Source organism: Chrysochloris asiatica, unplaced genomic scaffold, assembly GCF_000296735.1.
Source record: "Chrysochloris asiatica unplaced genomic scaffold, ChrAsi1.0 scaffold00109, whole genome shotgun sequence".
NCBI classification, from domain to species: domain Eukaryota; kingdom Metazoa; phylum Chordata; class Mammalia; order Afrosoricida; family Chrysochloridae; genus Chrysochloris; species Chrysochloris asiatica.
In genome coordinates this window covers 9,921,375-9,924,718 of record NW_006408627.1, presented here as the reverse complement: position 1 = coordinate 9,924,718, position 3,344 = coordinate 9,921,375, and positions in this window count along the sequence as shown.

The window sequence follows — 3,344 nt, the reverse complement described above, 5'->3', positions numbered from 1 at the left end:
GGTTTTATCTTCTCGAGCTGATCTTTGAAATTTTCTGTTCAGCTCTTGGACCTCTTCAATTCTTCCATTTGCTTTAGCTTCTCTATGCTGTAGAGCAAGTTTCAGAGTCTCCTCTGACATCCATTTTTACCTTTTCCTTCTTTCTTGTCTTCTTAATGACTTTTTGCTCTCTTCATGTATGATGTTCTTGATGGGACACTAGTCACCTTTTTAGCTTTGTTTATGTTCCCCCCATTCTTCTGCCTAGCAAAAGGCCCTCTCCTAGGAGAAAAATGGGCGCCAGCAGGTTAAGAAACTACCTTACCAGCCCTTTGAAATGATTGAGTCTTCATTTCCCTGAACTCCAACCAAGCTGTTGTCTCCCTACTCAACAGAAAACAGCCAGACACAAGGTAAGCAGCGTTAAAAAAAAAAAATCCCTGGGCTTTATTTCCAAAAGAACTATCCAAAGTACAACATCCAGGCCTAAGATCATAGCCAGCATGAGCCTTCCAAAGTTTTTGCAGCTGAGGGTCTTTCCTGTGTGCATGTTTGGGATCCCATCAACCTCCAAAAGAGCCACCCTGGATAGCTCACCAAACCTCTTTTCAAAGACTCATTTATGAGAGAGGCCCGTTTCCCTAAGCCATGACAGAGGCCTCTTGCCCAAGCTTTGAAGCATGACAAAGGCTGAATGCTGCTCATCTCTACCCCTCAGGTCCAGTGCAGGAAAGAGCTTCAAGTCTGTTAGCTTCCCTGGGCAACTGGGGGGCAACTTGTACAACTATCACACCAGTTAGTGTCACATAATTCACAGGCAGCAAAGAACACTGGGTTTTAGTCTCAACTGAAATTTGGCATTCTATTTTTTGAGTAAAGTCTTCAATTAAAAAAAAAAAAAAATCTTCACCACTGGACCAATCAATAACATCATGATAAATAGAGGAAAGATTGAAGTTAGTCAAAGACTTCGTTTTGCTTGAATCCACGATCAACACTCATGGAAGCAGCAGTCAATAAATCCGAGGACATATTGCATTAGGCAAATCTACTGGGAAAGACCTCTTTAAAGTGTTCAAGAGCAAAGATGTCAGTTTGATGACTCTTAGTGTGTGTGATCCAAGACATGGTATTTTCAGTAACCTCATATGCCTGTGAAAGTTGGACAATGAATAAAGAAGACCATGTTGGGAGAAGTACAGCTAGAATGCTCCTTAGAAGCCTGATGCCGAGACTTTGTCTCTCATACTTCATACATGCTATCTGAAAGGACCATTCCCTGGACAAAGATATCTTGCTTGGTAAAGAGGAGGGTCAGACCCTCAAAGAGATGGCAGTAGACTTAATATAACCACAATTCTGAGGATGGACAGAACCAGTCAGTATTTCATTATGTTGCTCACAGGGTCACTATGAGCGGGAATTGACATAAAGGCACCTAACAACAAGTTTTTATCAAGCTACTCATCCTGATGTGGCCCAGTACAATAAGCACTTGGCCACAAAGTCGGTTTGGACCACAAGGTTAGTGGTCCTGTGAGATATGTTGTTTATACTGACAAACACTGAAGCAATCCAATCTGTACTCATTTTACCAAGAGTGAAGTTTTCTTTATTTGATTTTGCAAAATTGGGCACCCAACCTAGTAAACACTGGCAGAAGTGCTGCATGACAGGCCCACAAATAGTTTTATTCCCCTGCCTCAAAAAAACCTCTCCTCCAGTTCCTGTTTTACCAGGTACTATGAAGTTTTCAATCTATCCCAAGGGTTACCTACTAGTCCTTACTGAGAGCAGTCTCATTTAAAGTTGGTTTTCCTCCTCCCTGTGAACTTCCCCTATTTCCTTGCTGGGTGTATTCTAAAGTTTCTAGCCAGTCAAACTAGTTCTTTGCCCCCAGGAGCTCCTTTTGTTATGCTAGACTGCTGACCCCAAGATTCCCCTTAGTCCTGAAGATGGAGAGTTATTTCTCACAGGTTCCAACCCATCAGCCACTTCTTGGAAACCCTATACAGGGTTGCTATGTGTTGGAATTGACAGAAGGTACTTAAAAATAACAGCAGCAGCAGCAGCCTATTCAGGAAGGAGCCCTGATAGCATAGTGGGTTATGCATTGGACCACTAACCTCAGGTCAGCAGTTTAATTCCAGCAGCAGTGCCATGGGAGAAAACTGAGGCTTTCTGCTCCTGTAAAGATATGTTGTTGTTGTTGTTGTTGTTGTTAAGTGCCGTGGAGTCGGTTCCGACCCATAGCGACCCTGTACAGGGTTTCCGAGAGTGTAAATCTTTACGGGAGCAGAAGGCCTCATCTTTCTCCCGCGGAGCAGCTGGTAGTTTCGAACTGATGACCTTAAGGTTCGCAGCCCGATTCGTAACTACTACGCTACCAGAGCTCCTATTATAGAGCCTCCAAAACCCTGTACAGGGTCACTGAGTTGGAATTGACTGGATGGCACACCACTACCACCACCACCACCACCACCACCCTATTAAAGAACATAAAGTGATTCCTTCTTGTTTACCAGATCCACTCCAGATTTCTTATTCTGCTATTGAAAGCCCCTTGTTTTCCATGTTAATGTATTTCTCTTTGCTTCATAATTGGATTTCCTGTTCCATTCTCTGCTATCTAAGTCAGTGAGCTCTTTCTAAGTCAATCAGCTCAACATCTGCTTTCTTGCAACTCTAACTACTGTCATTTTCTGTCTTCTAATCCTCAAATATAAAGAGTAAACATTTAAATTTGATTTTACCATTTAGTGTATTTTGCTTACTAATTGAAAATATACGATTTTTGAGCTGCATCTACTACCTTCCAGAGATACAAAAACTGAAACAATTGAACTTATTTGACTGATCAAGTGGAAATATTGCAGTACCTGTTTGTGAAAAGGTTCCTTGCCTACGTGTGACTAAAGTGGAGCTTGTAGGTAAATCAGAACAGGAGAATATAGGTTCTTGTTTAGCATTACTTGAGCACACGAAAATTTTCAAAACATTTTCAGTGATTTAAAAGCTGTACACGCAGTAAAGGTGATTATGATGAAGAAAATCACAAATCAATCCTTTTTAAAATGAGGGTAAATGTAATGTTGTAGAGACAGTTATGACTCATAGCCACCCAAAGTACAACAGAACTAAGTGCTTCCCTGTCTTATACCCTCCTTACACTCTGTCTTTCCTATGTTTGAGCATATTGTTGTAACCACTGTGTCACTCCATCTTGTTGAAGGTCTTCCTCTACTTTACCAAGCACTATGTCCTTCTCCATAGATAGCAGAGAATGGAACAGGAAATCCAATTATGAAGCAAAGAGAAATACATTAACATGGAAAACAAGGGGCTTTCAATAGCAGAATAAGAAA